A 21,922-nucleotide genomic window follows, 5' to 3' on the forward strand; every position below is an offset into this window, starting at 1 on the left:
AGAGGAGACACCGAAATGACCCCTGCAGCGCGGGCTCCGCACCTGATCGCAGCCGGTGTGGCCGGCAGAAACAAATTGTGAACTAAAGACTTTAAATGCTTTAAATCAGCACTAAACGTGGTGCAACTTTCTTTGACATTTTGTGTATTCCGTTAATAGATGTACATACTTTATCTTTATTAATCCCACAAGGGGAAATTACATCTTTTCACTCTGTTGTTAGTTACTACACACAGACCTGGGACCCTCCGGTTCCCAAGCCAAGTCCCTTTGGACTGAGCTACTTCCACACCCATATAACATTGAAATGAATTACATAGGCAGCTCCATCATGTCATGGTGTATAGCACCATGTATATGTATAGCACCATGTCCTGCATTACTCTGTTAGGGTTCAGTTTGTAATGTAATAATGACCCGCTTGCTCTACATTGTCCCTCTTATTTCACAGCTAAGAAATCAATAATTTGACACAAAATATTGATTAAAAAATGTCTGATTTGATTTAGAAATGGTCCTCCAGAGTCTATAATCTATGATCTATGGTCTATTATTCATAGCAACGGTCTACTATACAGAAATAACAGAATGTGCAAAGCTGTAATTGACCAATCACAATTGAGTATTCAACAACGTTGTGTAATAAAAAAGGTTTAAAGGTAGGGAAGCGCCTTACAGCCCATAATGACATAAATTTGCCTCTTGAAGCCAATAGTGCCGTGGAAACCGCACTGCGTGGATCAGCAAAGGATGAAAAAACACAGGATCATGGCGATGTCAAGTGAAACAAATCTACTCAAACTGACTGAAAAAGGTCTAAAAATGGTACGAACAGGCAGCATTTATATGTCTATGGTTACGTTTTTTAAACTTCCGACGTTAGATTTTCTGGTAGGATGAAAATTGCATGACGAGAATAAAATGCTCACACTTAATGAATGATATATTTTCATGCTACAAATGTAGAAGCTTTGTTTTGTGAAGAATTACAGCGTCTTTTGAGGGACTCGAACACTGTTCTTGTTACTCTGTAAATACTCATCTGGTATAAATATCTTCTTCTGTTGTCATCTTTGAAAACTATATAACAAATTGCACTACTTGAGGCATTGTGATGATGTAATTAACAGTTTAAATTTAAGTTTAAGTCTAAAGTCTAATTGAAGTCATACTTAGGTTGCTAGTTTAAAAGGGCAATACCTTGATGCATTCCTGTAATCATCCATTCCTGTCTGCTATGTAGTAAAAATAATCTATTCATCTTAGTTGATATTTTTACATCAAATATTCCAGTGGAGCTTTCACTAGCACTGACCATTGTTTTAGGAATTAGCAGTATTATTCCTTGTTTAATTTCTGTAACCTTTTGAAGTATCAGCACGACACTTCAAAAGGTTACAGAAATTAAACATCATGTTGTTAAGGGTTTAATTACATATTACATCTGCAAATATCCATTACTCTAAGTCAAGTGCGTCATATTTGAATTTCTGTGTGCACTGGGGGTTCAGTTTTGTGCGAGTATGAACCTGCTGCAGCAAGGTCTAGAATAAAACAAACATTTTACCTTTCATAAGTGTCCTCTGCTTTTACTGCTGAGTCTTCCTGGGGCAGCTATATTGTTAAAAGATTCAAAGGCAAAGAGAAAAATAGTTTGAAGGAAAAAGGTATTTTTCAATTGGTTATATTGGTATGTTAACAGCAGTACGAATAGGCTCACTACTTTATGTCTGTTGCTAATCCAACAGGAAAATCCTTTAAGAATCCAATCAGAATCTAGCCTACTTCAAAACTTTAAGGTATTTCTTAAGATATATAAAAGATAAAGATTTATGATACTAGTGCAAAGGAATGGGACTCAAATAACCAAGTTAGGATTTGTTTGAGTCCTCTAGTATTCAGGGAGACATTCTGGAAAGCTTTCAGTATCACTTTGGATTAGAAACATAGTATCACACTATTATTCAATAAATGAAATGTGATATAGAGGTCTCTGTATTAGCTGTCATGTTCAAGAAGCATTTAATGCCCTTTCATTTAATAACCAATGCTACTCATGACTCAACACTTTACAAACACAATGCTAATTATTCTTAAAGTAGAGTTAAAAAGATAAATCATGAATCACTTTTTCCATATTTCAAACTGATACATTTGTGTGTCCTACATCTCTGCATTGGCTTCCACTGTCAACCATGGAAGCTTCTTGGTTTACACACAGATCATCTTCTATTATTCCAACCCACACCCAAATACAAGTTCATCTCACACACAACATGAATTTTAAAGTATTCATTGAAACAGATGGCCCTACTTAGATGCAAGGAGAATTCCAAGAAATAGTTTGAACATGCTGAGTTTATCAGACATCTAGTGCAAGCCGCATTTTCACAGACAGGGACCAGATTTTATTTTTTGATTTTGCATGTTGAAATCGCACAGCCACAGTTCATCCCATGTTACTTCAGACAACACCTGGCCATAGCACTTATCCATCCCGAGGACATGTGCTGCATCAGGGTGTGTAATTTCATTCATTGCTCTAGTTTTATTGGGTTATATGATGTGACTAACAGTATTAATCTATAGTAGTAAAGGAGTAATACATTAAATGCACGTAAGTCATACCAACATACCGTATGAAATTTGATTATTTTTCTTATTTCTGTCTGTATTTCATTGCGTAATTATAATTTCACCTTGACTTCATGCTGTATGATTAAAGGAAGGAAAGGACATTTTTGAAACACAGAGCAAACTCTTCTTCCAAAGTGTGCTTTTACTGTATTTTGAGATGGCGAGAGAACTTTTTCTGTCGACAAAAAACAATGTCCTCTATGAATGGGAATGGAGGTAATAATGAAAAAAGAATAATCCATGCATTAGCTGAAAACCTGCTTGTCACATTTGAAACATGAAGGCCATTTACTCGAAAGGACAATATTGTAATGAGAGATGAAAGTGTTATGAATGTAAGCCCAGCTTGCTTTTCTTGTATGCTTTACTAAAGAGAGATTTATATCCTTCATCTGAAGTTATATTTGTCTGTTTTATTTTTCTTCTTCCCACTGTCATGTTTATACTATATTTACCTATAGACAGTACAGTCATTGCAGAAGTTAGCACACCCATGCTAAAGTTGATTAAAAAGAGGAATAAAAAAATTATCTTTTGGAAATTGATCTTAATGCCTTAATTAAAAAAATGAGGAAAAATCCAATCTTTAAGGACACCAATTTTCTTTGTGAATGAATAATGTATCGTAAATAAATAAATGTTCTTCCTTAAAATACAGGGGGCATAAGTAAATACACCCCTATGTTAAATTCCCATAGAGGCAGGCAGATTTTTATTTTTAAAGGCCAGTTATTTCATGGATCCAGGATACTATACATCCTGATAAAGTCCCCTTGGCCTTTGGAATTAAAATAGCCCCACATCATCACATACCCTTCACCATACCTAGAGATTGGCATGGTTTTATTTCAGTTAAATTAATAGCTGGTTTGATTTGCATTGAGAGATGATTTTATGGAAAGTACCCCATGCCAATCTCTAGGTATGGTGAAGGGTATGTGATGATGATGTGTAAAACACAAACAATAAAAAAAAATCTATGATTAATATTCTGTGCAATCTCATTTTTTTACAACTTTCTAACCCTGTTTCTTACAACTTAGAAGTGAGAGGTATTTTATTACTTAAATAGGCCTTTAGCCAGGACATTGTGATAACATGATATACAGGTAACACATTATGTATTTATTTTATCCATAAACTGCAATATTATTTCAGTTTATTGTAATTTTGATTCACATTCACATGTTAATGTAGTCCAAGTTGCACAAAATCTTTCCACAATTCCCTCAGGGTTGTGTTTTGTTGTTGTTTGGTCTCCATCATCCATTTGGATGGAATGCAAATGCAGCGAGTCCCCAGGATGACTGACTAAAGCATAGATACATTAGAAATGGTTTAGTTGAACAGCCTTGTTTCCAGATGAATGTACTTTGTTTCAGCATACACATAAATGCACAGAGCGGTGCTAAAAGTTTTGTTTATTCCCTCTGCTTACCAATTATTTTAGTGAAAGCTGTTTAGCTACTACTTATTCATGTTTATCTAGCGATCTGGGAATTTCACACATGACCTGCTCTAAACTAAGGGTGCAGGAAAAAGTGCTTACAGTGTTGACAACTGTTTTCCAAGGAAAGTAGCTATTGGAAAAACTGCCAGTGTTGGGAAAATTACTTCCAAAATGTAATACATTATAGCTTACTAGTTGCTGTCATTTGAGAGTAATTAGTTATATTACAATGTTACTGTCTCTGAATTGTAATGATTTACACTACTTTTGTGTTACTTTTGAGTTACTTTTACCAAAATGACCACGGAAGTATGAGTTGGCAGGTAGCTTGTGAATTTCACCACCGGATCAACAAAATCTCATCTTTATCCAATTTAATACATCATAATTTATTTATTCATAATATGTTGTATTATTAATCTGAATCTCCAAAGAAATTAAAGTTATAAAATAAATAATAAAGTAAAACATACAATACTTGTTTTGCGGTGCTGGTGAATTCTTAAAAAAAAAAAATGCCACTTAATTTGTTGTTAAAACACATTGTAACTACTGTTTACATTTGTATATAACCGACAGACAGTCGGAAAGGTGTACCAATAGCATTATTCAAAATGTATGATTTATGAAAAAAAAAAAAAGACAAAATATGGAGATACAAGGTTTCTGCCCTACAGCGATATTTTGCTTCTTTTTGAGTGATTTAAAAGTAGGGCTAATTTATCAATTATGACGGCATATAAGTCATGACATAATTAGAGTTTGAACAGGAAGTAATTATGTTTTGTTTTTTTAAGTGGTACTGTCCACTCAACATAATGAGGTGTAAACTAAGTTTAAAGACACAGATGCACGAATGGACCCACAAAAATGAATGCCATCATGTCAGCATACCCCAAGCAAGTACCAACCCCCAACTGAAGGAAAGAGTAAGATGAAAGCAGATACAGAGAGCAAGTTCCTGCTGTCAAACACACACACACACACACACACACACACACACACACACACACACACACACACACACACACACACACACACACACACACACACACACACACAATGAAATACCCAGAACACCAGGTATACCAGTTTGTTGCCATGCCAATATTTGAACAGAAGGGGCTTCTCTGTAGTTTCAAAGGCCACATGCTGACGCACATGGTGATGTTGGATGAATTGGTAGTTGGACAATCACATAACAGCAATGTACAAAAGAGACATCTAATCACTCAGCGACTCTCCCTTCCTTCTTCCTCCATTGTTTGATTCATCCATCCTTCATTGCACCTTAGAAATAACTATTTAAAGATGTCATTCTGTCTGCTTTTGAGTCCGAACAGATTATTTTGTTCAAACAAGCAAAGATGACTACTTTTGTAATAGAAAGGTAATAAAGTGCATATAAGACTAAACACAGCACTCACACATCCAAGTGCCGCTACAGATAGAGAAGCAGGAATAAAGCACTATATGTGATATGTGGATAGCTTTCAAAGCAAAACAATCTGAAAAACTGAATTCATAACAGTGTTTCTTTTTTATTATAATAGTGGTATACTTCCCAGCCACAGCTATACTCATGCCACAATTATAAGCTGCTTAAAATGAAACAGAGAACAAAGTGTTTTTTATTTATTTTACCAACAGTAACTTATTTGCCTCAAACAACGTTGTTTCTACTTTTATTATTTAGATTTGTGTGTCTATCATATAGTTTTATGTGACAGTATCCAGGGGTCAGTAACAAGACAAGCGGAAAAAACACAGAGGTGTTGGCATGCAGTTGTCTCAGCGTCCAGTATGCCCAGAGATTCTAAATCACTCGACACAGATAAAAGCAGAGAGTGGAATAGTTGATAGCGTTTATTAGCATTCCATGCTACACCTCTGCTGTTTGCTGCCTTTCAGCTGCTTTGTTTAGGTATACCTTGGACCTCCTCCAATTGCCAGTCAATCCACACTTAGAGGGAGAGTAGCTTTGCCAGTCAATAGGAAGGGAATGATTGTTGGCTAAACATGGTAAGAGGCAGGCTGAAAACACTTGTTTAATGTTCATCTCTCTGTGCGAGTGGAGCTCTCTTCTTCTCCCCGTGTCTCGGTCTAATTATGTGGGATCTACAAGCTGCCATTTGGTGGTATCGATTTGTTCTACCTGTTACTCACAAGGCTCTGGCCCCTCAGGAAGATATCTGTGGAGTTTTCGCCCACACCATGTAATGATTATCGGCTGGTCAACTTTGTTATACAGGATATGAATAAGTGTCTACACTCGAGGTAACCATTATCATCCATGATGTGTCTCTCTTGAGGTTTTGATTCTAAGCGAAGGAGCAGCCTTAAGAGAGAGAAAGAGAGTGTAAGGGGCAGCGAAGAACATCAATTCTACATTAGGTTATTTTCAAAGGGTTTATGCATTAGGCATAGACATGAGCAGGCAACTGGAGATATTAAGGAGTAATGTAGCACGTAATTCAGCCATATGTTGATGTTCACCTAGGGGGAGAGGCGATATCCGAGGAACATATGTATTTGGATTCTAAAACTGAAGGAGACATCTCAAAGGACACACTCAACAGTGTCTAGCCTCCTTACGGTGTGTGCTCTTCATGACGTCATCATCACAAGGTCATTTAATAACATGTTTTATTGTATGATCTGTATTCTCCTGCATCACAGGTTCTCCATGTGTTTAAAGCAGGGACGCCAGTAAAATAAAAATAAAAATAAAAATAGTTGTGTAGTTCATTGTAGGTCCCATTTTTGATGAAAAAAACATGACATTTTAAACTTTAAACTTTCAATCTCCTAATTATGACTTCACCTTTAAGTCAATTTTCTTGTTTTGTTTAGTGTGCAACCCACAATTTTACTCCTTTAGTTCAATCCCATTTGAGCCCATCGCCAAAAGGGGGCTTTGGGGTACACCGCCTTTCATGGTGCAGGTGTGTAAGGTGGAAGTGTAAATAGGCATGTAGGTATGTAAGAACCTTACTTACTCACTAATCTAAAAACAGTAGTGCCCATGCACATTGGAGATTATATATGGAGGCTGTGTTGTTATTGCATGCTGCTGGATTCTTGTAAGGGAAGGGCTATAGGGCTTCTGTTGTGATTCAGCTTGTGATTTGGCAAATCTGTCTGCACTGCTTTGCATTATATAAAACCATGCATGGCTGCAGCTGTGTGGGACAATAGCTAGTATTAAACAAATCTGCTTTCCTAAGTATACAACACTTTTTGAAGCGTGTGTGTGTGTGTGTGTGTGTGTGCGTGGATTTCTGGCTACATTTAATATAACACTGCAACATTTTCTGATTATAGTTCTACAATAATGTTGCACTATTGTAAGTAACATTACCCTCAGAATATTATAATTATTGTATATAATGTGCTTAAATAAAAAATAGTTTAGTCAAGTATAGTTGTTTTTTTTTAATTAGTGCAAAGCGCTCATTAATGTTTCAGCTGTTATGCTTCTGAGTGCAACATGAGGTTTGTCAGCGAGGTCAAACGTAAAACGCAATAGAACAGCAGTAGATAATGTCCTCTAATTAGTCCTGTCCACCCACATCAATGTAAGCATTATACAGTATGAGGAAAAGAATACATGAAGCAGAAAATACAAAAAGTAATTGCAGTAGAAATATACAGCAAGTAGATACATTATAAGTTCCTCAGAATAACAATGACTTTGAATTGAAGCAGTCATGGTTATGGTTTTATATGCACAACAAGTTTACAAAATTGTTAATAATAGTTCTACTAAACAGCATGACTTACTAGAAATACTTTCAGCATGGTCACAATGGTTTCTGTCATAAGTGCTATCAATGGTGCTACCAATGAGCGCAACCAGTGAGATAACAGCTGTCGTTACCTAGCAATGGGAAATAGCTTCCATGCCACCCTCGTTGACAAATACCTGTGCTGCGGTTTGCGCTCTGCGGTTTGCGCTCTCTAGCAGTGTGCAGAGAGCAAATCGCTTATCATGTGTAGGCGGCTTTGGGAATATGCTTGTATTTTCATCGGGATTTTCACCAGCGTGTAACCAGGTATTTGCAAAACCGTAATCACTGCACTATCTCAAGTTATGAGCATCATCCTGCTCACCTGTGTGTACCCTGTATCAGTTACCTTTGCTTTTTACTTTTTGCTTTTATTTTCAAGTCTCCTGTTTTATATCCTGCTTGCTTATGTATTTGATTGAAGGCTTCAAGGTATTCCATGTTGAGTTTCTGAGTCTATGCACATATACATGTAGTAGGTCATCCTTGTCTGTGAACTGTGGGTACAGACTATATTTAACCATAATTATAATCCAGTGTTTAATGTGATCTCATGTGTACACACTCAGTGTTTGGTAAAATGTGGTAAAGTGTTGTTTCACTGAACAAAGTTGCATAAATGATTCATTAGAGGTACAGTAATTCTAATAGTTTTGGCAGACTGCAGAGGTAGCATATTCAAGCTGTCTGTCTATGATGTGTTCTCTGTCTTATGGGCCACAGAGCTGAGCACTGGGCCACACATCTTGGCACTGCATGAACATAAGAGATGGATGCAAAGTGACAGTAATTTCTTTTTTTTTTTTTTCACCCAACACTTCACACAGACTTGGATAGCACTTATGCTGGAAATATTATATATGGGTTTTTGTAATCTGTTTTCTTTTTTCAGACCTTTTCCAGGGCTTTTAGAAGCTTGTTTCAACATAATATATAAAAAATATTAATGCAAATTTGGCTTTCTTCTGTCGTTAACGGCTGGACTTGTGTCCAATTGTGAAATTGATCTGTAAGGTAAAGGAAAGTGGTACATGACAGAGATGCTGTCACTGACCAGCTGACGTGAACAGGACACATGCTCAGCTGGCATGTATTCTTCACATGTAAACAGCTCTAGCCATAGCCATATAAGTAGAGCGTGTGATGATGTTTATAGAGTTGCTACATGGCTGGGATCTGGACATGGTGGTGGCTTTTCTTTTTGGTTCATTTTACGCTCTACCCCGTGGAGTCACCAGGCCATCAATCTGCAGAGGGAGACAAAGAAAAATATATAAAAAAGATGTGTTGTGACACATAGTCCAAAGGTTTTTTTTAAAAAGAGTGTTGAGGATTCAGCTATAGATTTTCAGGATGGTAGACCTCCGCATATCATGGACAACTCTTGCAGAAAATACACTTCACAAGAGATCCTTTTGTTTTGAGCCTTTCAGTGTTGCACATTTCTTCTGGAGTCTTTGGTTCAGAACAAAGTTGACATTTTTTCATAAAACATAGACACAGGATTGCTGCATTGTGATTTATAATGTTCCTGTTAGTAAGACCATGCTTGCTGATACTGATATTGACTGACTGAGAGATCTGCACCCATTACTACTCACTCACAAGAGTAAAACCAATACCACTTTCAGTCAAAATATTCCAACTGTCACTTAGAGATTGAAGTGAACTATAAGCTTCAAATTAAGAGAAACAATAACCACTGAACAGCAGAGCTGAATTACTCATCAGTGTGTCAGGGATGTGTAAACCTTGATCTTGAACATTGATTGTTTTGGCATTTTCAGTCTTTGCATGTACCACTTCTCTGCCTCCAATTCACTCTGGGGATAAGGTAGTGGTAAATGGTAAAGAGATGATTCTGTAGCTGCATGCCTGCTTGGTTTAACTGGGAGTGGAAGACATGTAAAGCCTATAAAAACAAAACAGTGATGCCCCCTGATCTCCCTGATTGTATTTTGTGGGTTGTTGCTGTAGGCTATAATTTTATTCTGGATGTTAACCCAATTGTAAAACAACCAATGCAAACTCATATCAAGTGGAAATTGGGTAGGCCCCTAACTGTAAACGATAAAAAATGCTTCAAATAACTTTAATCTGGGTGATTGCAGTAACCGGGTTGATGTAAATGCAAAGACACCGATTGTTAAGCATGCATGTGGTGTTGCCATGTAATGGTACAAGACGGATGTTTTCTGTGTTGTTATAGTTAAGGTTTGAGCTTCCGCTAAGAGTTTTTTTTCGCAATATCGCGCAATGTGCAAAACCAACTTTTTCGAACTCCTCCTAGGCCGTGGAAACGATCTCCACGAAACCTGGTACGTAGCATCTACAGATGGACCTGACCAAAAGTTATCAAAAGAATTTTGCTACGTTAAAGTATGCACAATTTACAACCAAACTAATTTTCATAGCTAGCCACAAAGCACAAACTTTAGCATATCTCGGCCAAATTAAAAGGTGGGAGGTGCGATGTTTTCCGCATGCTTCACTGCAGGAAACATCGTTCCTCCCCATAGCCTCGTTGAGCAATCCCGCTAGCTGCCTTAGCACTGTTGACCGTGTTAGCATGATCAGCCACGTAAGCTAGCTGCTGCCTCCCCGGCTCTATCATCTCCACGGCTGCGCGTATCCCCACACGGCTCTCAGCTTCATGCATGTATTAGCTTTTAGCTGCCATCACTGTGGACTGGAGCATGTGAAGACATCCCGCAGGTGAGAGCTGCCTAGCTACCGATGTCATACAGTCAACACTATTCGTTTTTTAAAGGAACTCTGGGAGATGAGGTCCCAGAGCCCAGAGAATTTTCACGACCTTTAAGTATTTTTGTGATTTTACCTTTGGATTATTAATAAGTTAAAACCCAGGACAGAATTTTCATATGCTTGTATAAATTTGTTGTGTTAACATTGTATCTTACAGCCTTTTTACAAATTATACAGTTTTCCGTTGTTTAATTTTTGGCCTGAAAATATAGCCTCACAGCGCTCCTCTTCCTCTCTGCCATTCTTCTGCTCGTTCTCTGTCCTGCTTGTGTGTGTGTGGTGCTGGCCGAACGGTACAACATCAAATCACAAGAGGGGGAAGGAGGAGCAAAGTGTGCCTGTTCCGCGCTGTGACAGGAGCGGCACTTGAAAGCAGCAGCACTTACACAGACACAGACAACCAGGTCGCCTCTTTGATAAAACTGCAGCAGTGCATACTGGAGAGAAACTGAAACTAAAGTATCAATCTCATTACACTGGTATTGATCAATATCAATACCAACGTTGGTATTGATATTATCGATATTTGGATCGATCTGCCCACCACTACCGTCTGCAATTACATCTTACTGCTAAAGCTGCCGCTAGGAACAATCTAACTCAATTCTTACAGACTACAACTTTAAAGTGCCCATATTATGAAAAAATCACTTTTTCTGGGATTTGGGGTGTTATGTTGTGTCTCTGGTGCTTCCACACACATACAAACTTTGAAAAAAATCCACCCATGCTGTTTAGAGTGAGATACGGTTTCTGAATGTGTCCTGCCTTCAGTCTCTGGGTGAGCTGTTCAAAATCAGCACGGCTTGTGACGTCACAAGCCGAAACGAGCAGGCTAACCGCAACCATTAGCTCGTAGCGTTAGCATGCTAACGCTATGGCTAACGCTAGCATGCTAACGCTAGCATGCTACCTCGTTCTCAATAGCAAAGCACTGCTACAACACACACAAGTTCACCATAATCTACAAAAGAACTACTTACATGTGCGCCCTCATTTAGAAGTCTCCCAGCTAATCCTGCCTTGTAACTGAGCAAAGTTGTAGAAACAGCCTTTCTTTTACTGTCTATGGAGCTAGCTAGCTGACATGATCTACATCTGAGCTACTGGGCATGTGCAGTGCAATCAAAGATAGTACAGAAGAAGAAGAAGAAGAAAAGAGGTCTCACTCTGTAGCTAAAACAGAGACCAGCTGAAAAGAGGATCTGCAGCAGTGAGAGAGAGCGGTGCAGTACAACACAAATATGGTGTTTTTTGAAAATGAAACCATGTAAACCTATTCTGGTACAACCTTAAAATACAATTATGAACCTGAAAATGAGCATAATATGGCTGCTTTAAAATAAGGCATACACTTCAGAAACATTGCATTTATTATGTATATGGTGCACTTTAAGGATAGATTTACTTTTTTCAAGTCTTAAAACAACACTCACATGCACATATGTACATTGAAAGAGGAAATGTGTTGTTGTAATCGCTCCTCCTGTTCACATTAGCCACAAATACATTGTGTTGGTGTTCAATGTAAGTGAAGCAAAAATCCAAAGTCCTCATTATGTGTGCATTCCAAGGTTCAGTCAAAGCTAATATGAAGCTTTTTGGACTTTGGCACCATTTTGTTACTGTTCTGTAATATTTCAATGATTTTGTTGATGTAGAATGTCAGGATTTCTATGCGTCAAATACAATTAAGGCATATTATGGAACAGCAATATCACAGGGTTTACACTTCGTTCGCTGGTAGTTCAGTTGGCATTTGGCTTCCAGAACATTATCAGTAGAGCACAGTTTGGGAACTTGAGTTAGGATAGATACTCTTCTGCATGTCAGCCAGTAGTGAGTCTGGGGGGGATTATGGCAAAGGGCAAGGCTTAAATTTCTGGCGGAGAGTTTGGAGGGAAGCTATTACTGGTGTCTGTGGGCTTTCGCACAATGCTATCCACACAGGGTCAGTCTGAGCTCCTCCACTTCGATTAAATATAGAGCAGAATCTGGCCTCCAGTATGTGGTTGTGTTGTTTATTATAGATTGCCAAGCCTTATTAATTAAGCAAAACGCAAGCCATAGAGAACAAGATCATTTGATTTTCTGTGATTTTTATTGTGTCTTGTTTTCTTTGCTGCTTTTTATTGTATCTTCTCTTTTGCTGTCACTCTGTGCCTTGTTCAAACAGGCCCAATTCCAAAATTCACTAACTTGCCATATATGCATCCACATCTCATGCAATCCAGTACACCCCCCTGAAATATATCCTAATGAAACTTAGTCCGTTTTATTGCGAAGGTGTCATTTACTGCTGGAGTACAAGTGTTGAATTTTAAATAACAATAATACATTTTGTAATTTAAATGTGTGTGATACTTTTTAAAAAAAATAGTTCTTCACTCTGAAGGGCAGTTAACTTTGATGCCATGACTGCAGAAAATTAGACTGCAGTTTAGACTGATAAAAAGTTGCAGGCCACCCAAAGCTGCTCAAAGTTTGCTTTGCACTTTGACTTTGTGCAGCCTACTTATGAATATATTTTCTTTGGCACAGGAATCATTTTACCCACTCCACTTTCTTCCTGATCCAAACGAAAAGACAGTTTTTTTAATATTGTTTTTTCGTTAATACTGCAAGTGGCAGAGATCAAGTGGTATTTTTTTGTTTGTTTTTAGCCAGCAGCTTTTTCTGGTGCAGTGGAGCAGCTTGTCAGCTGAAGCTAACAGATAAATGCCTGAAAGCATTTCATAGGGAAAACCATACAAAATGCCCAGCACATTTCTGGCTGCAGCCGTTAAGTATGGACTCCAGTTCATCATATTGATTGTCCATTTGCAGAACTAATGTATACTCACAATGAAAGGAACAACCATCTGAAATACTGGTGTATTTTGATTAAGTGTGGACAAGTATAGCAGGACGCTTCAAATATATTGGACTCTAGGATATCACTAAAATAATTTTTCCTCGTACCTGTCTAGCCTGAGATGAAAAATAGTTTTGATGACAAAACAATAACGGAATAAAATAGAATTTTTTATATAATGTGTGGAGAAGACTGATTGTACAGTGGGTGTTTTGCTTGCGTGTGTGTGTGTGTGTGTGTGTGTGTGTGTGTGTGTGTGTGTGCACGCGCAGGTGCGTGCGTGTGTGCGTGCATGCGTGCTTGCATGTGTGTAAGTGAATGACACGCACCAAGTACAACGCTTTAAGTTTTGCTCAGAGTAAAAAATAATGATGCAACAAAACCATTTTTCTTTGGGTTTGAAATGCATTAATACTGGTTACACTATACTGTAAATAATGTTGTAGCATATAAATTATGCTTGAAATTCAAATTAAAGGAGGTAATCAAGTACAGTCAATATAATAAAGGGATCGTCATGCTGTATCAAAACAGAATTAGAATGTTCTACGTAACCTCTGAAATGACCATCAAGCTTTTTTCAACAGCCATCTTTTGTGCTATTTCCAAACCAAATATATTACTGATGCAAATTGACTGGAATTACTTAGTAGGGACCATCCGATCTGTCAGATTTATTTGAATGGTTAAAAAGGTTAAAAAGTAATCATGAAGTGACCATTTAGTAACTAGGACAAGAGCAGAGGTGGTGAATTACTTTCCAGTCATCCTCTGTTAATGGTCACAGTTTGTCATGCTGTGTCACGTCTGGCTCCATATTCTATTCCTCATCTTGCTAATCTCTTTAAAATAGTGTTAGCTTGCCCATTAGACATTACCACAAGCAGCTCTTATGAATGTCATCATTTACCAGTCATTGATTCTTATTGTCCGTAGTTAACCAGACTGTAAAATGACCTTTCTAGGAGAAAGATGATTAAGGTAATCAGGAAAGATCCTAATGGTGTTCAATTACTTCCAACCTTTCAAGGTGATACCTTGCAGTGGCCAAATAAAGCTCTGATTAGGCTATTTATTCCCCCCTTAAAGTTGGATTTTGCTTCTCCAAGAAAATAAGGGTATTTGGCATTTATGATTTCAGTCGTTTTTCCTTTACTTTAAGTCCCCCTGTTTAGCATTTATAAGCAGTATATGAACAACTAAATACTGTACACTTAAAATATCCTTATATCTGCATACATCTACATTAGGGTGTGTTATAAACCATGTATTAATTAAGCAACATTACACATGAGGGTGTGATTTAACGTCATATTATTGGCACTTCAGTGATGCTTTCGGCTGCATCACTATCAACAAGCAATTCACTCTCAAAAAAAATAAAAAAAGCAACAGAGATAATTTCTAGTCTCTCCCTGTTTAGTCAGACAGCCAACTTAAGCTAACGTTAACTTTGTAGATATTGTGGGATGTCCCAAACTGAATAAATATTGCACATATTGAAACACAAAACTGCTTTGCTAGCTCAATCGTGTTGTAACTAAGATAGCTGCTGAAAAAAATATTTTTTCTATGGATAGATTTAGCCACTATACGTCAGCGAACTTCAAGCAACAGAGACAATTTCTGGTCCCTGTTTAGTCAGCCAGTCAACTTAAGCTAACGTTAGCTTTGTAGAGATTGTGGGATTTCCCAAACTGAATAAATATAGCACAAATGAACACAAAACTGCTTTGCTAGCTCATTCTTGTTTTAACTTTAAGATTTAACTAAGATTTCTGCTGAAAAAAATGTTTCCATCGACAGATTTAGCTTCTGTACATCCGCAAACTTCACATGTAGCAGGCTATTTGTAACATAGCTTCTGATGTGATCCAAATATTTCCAGTTGCAGTTAACTCCAGAACATTGTAAAAAATAATATGTTGTTTAATCCGATGAATTACTTTAAATAATTATGTTGGAGAGCTTTTGTGTGTTCCACTGTGGTTCGTGATTTATTTTCATTAATGAAAAGGTTTAGAAGACTATTTTTGTATTTATATTTATTTTTCAACTCTGTTACATGGAAATGGCAGCGTAATATTTATAGTGATGAGCCTGGTTTGCTCAAATGGCTCTGGTTTTGCTGTCATGCTTATTTGAGCATTTTCTAAATTTCTACTGGACCAATTAGATTGCCTGGTCAGATCTACTTGTTGTATAATTGTTTGTATACTGCTTATAAATGCTAGTGCTAATAGGGAGACTTAAAGGACATACAGCATGATCAGTGGTGTTTTGGTATCTCAAGGAGTGCATGTATAAATCGCATCACATAGCCAAAGTGAAGCCGCTGCAAAAATCTCATGTTCTTTTCTATTCATAACTCATCATGAACTCTCATGCTCCCATGTTTTCGTGATACCAGCCTGAAGAGAAACTTACTTTCAGAGCTAATCAACCTCCAGCCTGCTAAATGTGAGCAGTGTATTTTTGCCAGCTAACAAAATGCAAACACAGCCAATGAAATTTTATATATATATAATGTTTCTTATTTATTTTGTGGCCATTTACTCTGTTTTCCTCTTTTTATCTGCCCTATGGCAGGCAGGATGTGAATGGATGGCCCACTCGATCCCCTATGTGTCTGAGCAGAAACACAACCACACAGAGGATTAGAGAGAGAGAGGATCGGGCCGTCACATCCAGATGCTGCAAATCTGCTCCCTGCCTCACATGTGAATAGGTATGCCATTGTCTGGAGCATTGCTTGTTTTGCATGAACAGAGACAAAGCCAAGGAGATAAACAAGCTGAAACTGAGGTTACACCAAGTCTAAATCTGCTATGATACAGGATTACAAGGTTTATGTCTTACTTAAAGCTTTATCCTCTGATTGTCAGTCAAGATTTTCTCAGTAGCAAACTTAGTAAGCCTTTAATGGTTGTGCATTAATAGACAACTCTAGCAGGAATAGGGGAGTTGTTACAAGATGTACAGCATACTGATGCTGAACTATCAATTGGAAGATACATACTGAACTGTATGTGGTTGCATCGCTGCAACTCAGAATAGGCTCTTTTTGGGTAAACTTCCTGACTGCAGTGCGTGTTGTATTTTATTTAAAAATCTATTGATGGCTTGCTTATATACTATCATAATTACAATGAATAGATACTCACCCATTTCAAACTTATACATTTGTACATTATCCTTGGTGGTTTGTTATGCATGGTGTGATTCTTTTGGCTTCCGTTCACCTGCACATGAAACTTTATGCTTGACTTAAAACATTTTACTTTATTGTGGTGGATCATTTCAACTATTAAGGTTCACTTATTTCCCAAAGCATATTTCTGTCACTATAATAAAAGAGCGATATTATTTTGTAAACTTGACTTGTTTAGGACATCAACTTTCTTGTCAATTATCCTTTCCTACAACTATTTGGATATGATATTTTACACTGTAATATATGGGTGAATGGAAGATAAAAAACAAATATATGAATGTGCAGGGAGCGCTCTACAATTTGAGAAGCGGACATTGAAAATATTTATTGGGGGATATAAAATGTGTAAGGAATGATTGAGGAAAACACTAATGACTAATAAATTCAAGCTTAATTCCTGAAATAAAAGTGTTGGGGATGGCTCCAGCTTCAGCATTATAATCTCTCAAGTGCTTAATACTTTCTTCATTTACAGTATAGCATGGAAGGATATTTCTCTGCAATATGCATTTCATTATGGGAGGAATGTGGAGCTTTTGGCACATGTTCACATCTATCATCTTCAGGTTTGTCTCTTTCATCCAAAGTTCTACAACTATCAGATTTGGTGAGTAAACTTCACATCTCCTGAACATATCCTCAGCCAACAAAAAATACTTCAATTGTGTGTTAAAATGAGGAAGTCTTGGCCAAGAAATGCTGAACTGCATTGTCTTTTAATTTCTTATCTAATATATTTGGTGTTTTGCACACACCTTTCTGTAAATAGACTTACAGGATGTGAGATTGTTTCCATTTGAAAGACACCATTTTTGTATGGATATGGTGCACAAATAAAGTGAAGAAAACTACCAAGCTTCCTCAAGCAACCAGCCTTTAGAAACACATTCGGCATGGACCCTAAATTGTACTAAACCACATTTCATCATGCTCTGTAGCACCCATAGCATTTTCTTTTTCCCTATCGCCTTCCTCTCCATCAAATTTTACACACTATATTTCCACTGCCTACATCATCTTTGCATCACAAAAATGTGAAACTGGCACTTAGTCATGTCCCTCAAAAGAAGTTGCGCACAGCCTGAAAGGAATACATCATGTCTTAATGCCCACACATTTTAACAACCAAATGCCTGAAAGTTTGTAGATTATTTTTGATCAGGCGGTATTTTGCCATATGGCCAAACAGTGGCAAAGTTTCAAATGTCAATATCCCTGGCAACATTTCATCTACAGTCACATAGCTTCCTCTGAATGTTCACACTTTAAAAAATGGAGCTCTTCCAAAATCATGAATCAAACTATCACATTATTTGGATTATGGGTTTGGAGCCTTCTTAAGGTAAAATTGCTTTATGTCTTATTTTTATTTTTTTTATTTTTATGTCTTATTTTATTTTTATTTTTTTATGTCGTTATCTCCTTTTTGAGGAATGAGGCTGCAGGTGGGTCAACATGGTCACAACTGCACATTTTACCCCCAAAACTATCATTACAAATAGTCCTAGCACTGTAAAATTCCTTCAAATTTAAACAGAAGGGTTGCAATTTAGTTTTACCCTGTAAATTAGAATAATGCTTAACTCCTTATCTGAAATGTGATTGAAGCAAACAGCTTGACTTCAATCATTTGCAATCATAAACTTTCACAAATCTCCCTTCAGAGATTTTTTTACACATCCAGAGATTTGAGAATGTTACAAAAATCTAGATATTATGTGGTATATTTCAAAGGATAATTAGTTGGTTTTTATTTCTCAAGTTTTTGGTGCTCATTCTTAGATAGCTGACATATTTATTTACTTGGTGAAATTGCTCTCCTTTCTGTCGTTCTGAACCGGCTCATTGAATTTTTAAATACACCACTAAACGACACTGGCGCAGTGGTAGAGGGCTCTCTCTGCAAATGTGTACCTTACTTATTAAAGCCATTAGAAATACTTGTAACACTACAAAACGGTACGTAAAAAATATGAGTAGTAACTAAATGTGAGGAACGAATCATGGTTAATCGTGGGCTAGCCCAGCGCTGTTACCTGTGGCCAATACAATCATTCTAAAAAATAACTTTATGAGCGTGTTGAACGATGTTGTAACATTGTTGTAGCTGGATTGGACAACACGCTCCTTGTCATTGTTTAAAATTACAGATTTCTTTGGGTTTGAACATTGTTGGAACAATTTGGGATATTTTTAGTACACAACTAAAAATATATATAAGTATAGTCATTTTTAGACATTTAATGCAGACATATTACATATTAAATCTTTAAAGGACACCACTGGCAGATGATGATGCTCCATGATATGATAAGTAATATACTGATTACATAATAATCATCAACTGATTCATCCTTCAGTGAGTGTGGCCCTTCTTATCTCTTGATACAGCTTTGAGCTGCAGCCAATATCCAATAACCAGTCATCCAGTCTCCTTCACCATTATAGTATGCAGTTGAAGCAGCTTATTGGAGTGTTATTAGGGTGAAACATGCTTTGAATTATTTTAATTTACTCCAGATACAGGGGTGAATCGAGAACCAGAGCCAAAAGTGGCCTAGAATGGAAACTAAGAACTAAGAATCAATCACAAGCCCTATGGGCCAAAGAAAGCCTTGGATAAGAAGTACAGTTGGATATTAGTGTTGATCAAAGTGGAGATTAAATAGGAGGGCAAACATATTGATGCACCTAATTATCAAATTTTTGAATTTGAATCTCAGAGACATCTTTAGTAAGGTGTTTGTGGAATTTCTCTCATTGACTCTAAACTAATTTTGTGGTTGAAATATGTGAATTACAGCAAGTACAGGGAAAATGGGAAAAAGCAAAGAGGGATATCAAATAGTAGACGGAGAAAGACAAGCTTCCTATGCTACACACCCTGAGGTGGCAGTAAGACTGATGGAGCAGAATGGAAACGAGCAACACGTGACACATTCTCAGGCCCACAGACTCGCTTCTCCGTCTTACCTCTCACAACACACCTGACTACATTATTGCGTTGCCTCTGAGCCCAGCAGGATATCAGTAGTGATGTCTCATACCCTCCAAAAACAACATCATGAATAAATAATGCCAGATCTCAAAATGAACACCCATTATTAATGTATTCAGAGCCTCCTTTTAAAAGGGGCAGCTGTGGGGGCCATAGAACCCCCTTCTCACTAGGTCTCTGATTTAACTGTTTTTGTGAAGAACATAAGACAGAGGGAGGGGTATTGTAATGTGTGTTCTAAAAACAACAACTCAAATGTTAGTGTGAGACAAATTTCTCAGCAGTTACATTTGACATTTGTAGATCACAGCAAGTAGCCAAGATTGTATATCATATGCATATCCCATGTAACATGGCATCACTGTCAGCACTTTTATAAAAGTTGCATTACATGGAGCTTTGTGCATATGTTCTTAACTCCTTATGTTTTGATAAACCTACGCTATGTGTAAATGTCTGCCCATTTTTAAATCTGTCAGCTAAAACGGAATCTTGGCAGAGCAAATAGCGACGCGGAGTAGCCTTGACTTAAGCGTGGTATGTACATTCCTTTTGATCACTGAGTGAGACCTACTGTACATGGCATACCCAACATGATTATTACATTATCTAATTGCATCCCAACACATGTATTATTCAGGCCCTGACAACATAATACTCTCAGGGAAAGGAAAAGATCTGTGTGTTCTTAGCCTTCTTTGAATGGCACTTTACTTCTTTTTCCTCTGTTCTGTAAAAAGCTTTTTTTGACAGCTTTTTTTCCAGGTGGTTTCCGTAAAGTGATGATAAAGAACATGGTGTGGTAAAAAATGATCATTTTAAAGCCTACACCACCAGCGCGTCTATAATTCACATTGTTAATGTCAAGGAGTCTTCATTTTTACGAGGATGCTGAAAGCATAACCAATAATCTATACTGAAGCGCTACCTTAAGTAAGGTTTTTTACCCTCCCCTGCCACTCCAGGAATAACTGGCCCTGTGAGTCTTATATGGGGCTTGCCCTTTCAGGGAACAAGGTCACATTGTTTACAATGGCAGCACCATACCTCTTTAATGTCCCCCGAGGACGGAGTGATCTTTACTGTGATGTTTCAATAGTGTTCAGGGCTCACATCAGTTAAAACGTAAATTCATGTAACATGTCATCTAAAAGGATGTTGAATAATGCATTTTACAATTACCACAGGAACATATAGCGTTAGAGGTGATGGATTCTGGCAACAATATCTCAGTCACCCAAAACTTCACTTTCAAGAAGCAAGTGTTCCACCAGCAAATCCTCTGTGATCTCAAAAGCTACATAAATCAAGATAAAGGGTATGGCCTCCAGTGATTGTTCCCACACAGGAAATAAGACCTAAAGTAGTAAGGAGCGGTCACCAGAAATCCACAGACTACCGGCTGATGGAAAAGTAAAAGCTTTAAATCAAAACCATTAGGCATGGCTGCCATACAGTACCATGACACACATTATGGAAGAGAGCACTCAAAAATGACCTCAGCAGTTACATTAATGACATGGAAATGATGTAGATGCAAAGGGTATTTAACAAAAACACTGCTCCACTATCTTGACGAGTGGAAAGTGGGTTTGCACGCTAATAGGTTTCAATCCCTTGTTTGGCCAGAGCAGAGGGAAATATGAGGCGAGAGCAATGGAGAGAAAACATTGAGTTATTTAATGATGTCTCCTTCGACTGGAAAGCAAGAGGGCGGTGCTCTTTACTGCCGTTTGCCAGAGACACAGACAGGCAGGTCGACAGTTATGAAGACGGATAAATGATGCAACGCCTTCAGCACAGAAGGAAACGAGATCAGATGTTGACAGCGGGATGGACAGATCTTTGGTCTGGCATTCAAATGTTTTCTCATATTGACTATCAAATTTTCTGTGAATGCATCCTCTTCACAGATGAGACACCAAATTCATAATGTTTTAGCTCCAACATTATACATTTTGTATAATAAAGCTGAGTTTAGCAGAATATGCGCTGTACAGCAGGTTACTTGAGATAAATGTTTCGCAAGCAATAATCTTTCTGAAGACCTGAAGTCTCCTGTGTCAGCCGCCATGCTAAAAGTCTGCAAAGTGTGATTCATAATTCATAACACACAGCCAGCATTTATAAATGGGGTCTAAAGTGCTGAAGCCTAAGAAAGATTATAACGCATATTAAACTGTCTTCTGGATTGTCAGACTTGTCACAGCACTAC

General features: G+C 37.5%; 1 protein-coding gene across 1 annotated transcript in view; it reads left to right on the plus strand.

Moving 5' to 3' along the window:
• Nucleotides 1-16,087: 16,087 nt before the first annotated feature.
• Nucleotides 16,088-21,922, plus strand: part of lrrc4ca (leucine rich repeat containing 4C, genome duplicate a) — a 61,539-nt gene continuing 55,704 nt past the window's right edge. The window contains exon 1 of the mRNA XM_036003391.1: nucleotides 16,088-16,223. The gene's annotated coding sequence lies outside the window, so the exon portion shown is untranslated. The remainder of the gene's footprint in view (nucleotides 16,224-21,922) is intronic.

The sequence above is a fragment of the Sander lucioperca genome, chromosome 7, assembly GCF_008315115.2.
Source record: "Sander lucioperca isolate FBNREF2018 chromosome 7, SLUC_FBN_1.2, whole genome shotgun sequence".
NCBI classification, from domain to species: domain Eukaryota; kingdom Metazoa; phylum Chordata; class Actinopteri; order Perciformes; family Percidae; genus Sander; species Sander lucioperca.